Raw genomic sequence first — 1,527 nt, 5'->3', positions numbered from 1 at the left:
TAATTTTAGAATCTCTTTATTTTTTTAAATAAAAATATAGATATTTTTTCAATCTATATCATAGAATCTCACTATAAATTTAATTTTACGATTCCTATTAGTAATTGTATAAGAAATTTTGTTTCTTTTTTAAAAAACGCCCTGCCAAGAGAACAAGAAGAGTTGGATTCCAATGGACCCTTTTATTTGGATCGCTGCCCCATACAGGGCAAACCCTATGAACTTTTAATACAAGTAGCGGTTGCAAAACTCCATGCGTCCATTATATACTATATAGTTAAGCCACGTACTATTCTTATGTGTGGATATCTTAGGTTTTTTATTTTTTACAGTATTTTTTAATTTAATAAGTGAATGTTTAATTTGTGGAGAGAATTTGAGTTTTATTTAAGTGTTTGTTATTAGTCAATAAATTATTTTATATACAAAAAGAGATTTGAATTTAAAATACTTATTTAAGTAGATTAATGAATTAATTATTAGACCAATCTATTTTGTTTTTTTTTTTTGTTTTTGGTTGCAGACCAATCCACTCTTTATGCCACCGAAATTTCCAAATCTAATGGATCCAAGGCATATGTTGTCCAAAATCAGAATCAAAATTAGACCCTAGTGGAAGAAGAAAGGAAATAACTATGATAATTGGGCTTCGTGACCAGCCCATAGGCCGTAGACTAGGATATTTTGAAAGTCAAATATGGCCGTATACTAGGAAATAACCTACTTATTTTTGTTATTGGTGACATTGAACTTCTTATTTCTCTATTTATAGCAATGTTCTGAAAACCGGTTCGAACCGGCCGGTCGAACCGGTCGAACCGGGAACCGTTAGCAAATACGGTTCGAACAAAAGGTAAAACCGCAAAATTTAAAAACCGTTGTTGAACCGTTGAACCGGCCGAGAACCGGTCGGTCAAACCGAACCGTGACCCGGCCGGTTTTTAAAATTTTGTCAAAAACGCTGTTTTGCCCACAAATCCAAAAATGAACCCTAGCCTTTCAGTTTTCAGTCTTCACCCAGCCCCCACTGTCGAGCCTCCACCCTCCACCCTCCACTCTCATCTCTCGCACTCAGTTCCCACGCCTCGAGTCTCCACCTTGAGCTTCCGGCGCAACCTCCGTCCAGCCACCGCAGCCGTCGCAAGTTCCGTGGAAGTCACTCACCGTCGCAAGTTCTTTGGAGATTCGCACAGCCCTTTCCATCGAGAAGTCATCCGTGGAAATCGCAGCCACCGCCACCACTCCTTGTCGTCGCGAGTGTCTTCCTGCTGGCGCCTGCTCTGTTTTACCCTTCCACCCCAGTCACTGTCCCTGTCGCCGCCAGCTCTACATTCTTCCCTGTCTTCCACTAACCCTAGGTATAAATCTAATTTGTTGTAATAATAATTATTGAAGTATGATTAATTCTTGGTTCTAACTTCTAAACCTTGCTGTTATTACTTGAAGTATGATTAATTGTTGCTTCTACATTATCATTTCATTCAGCAACACCATTCGTATACAGACCGGGTCAACACCCATTTGAAG

The sequence above is a fragment of the Arachis duranensis genome, chromosome 4 (genome assembly GCF_000817695.3).
Source record: "Arachis duranensis cultivar V14167 chromosome 4, aradu.V14167.gnm2.J7QH, whole genome shotgun sequence".
Taxonomy (NCBI): domain Eukaryota; kingdom Viridiplantae; phylum Streptophyta; class Magnoliopsida; order Fabales; family Fabaceae; genus Arachis; species Arachis duranensis.
This window is presented reverse-complemented; position numbering follows the sequence as displayed.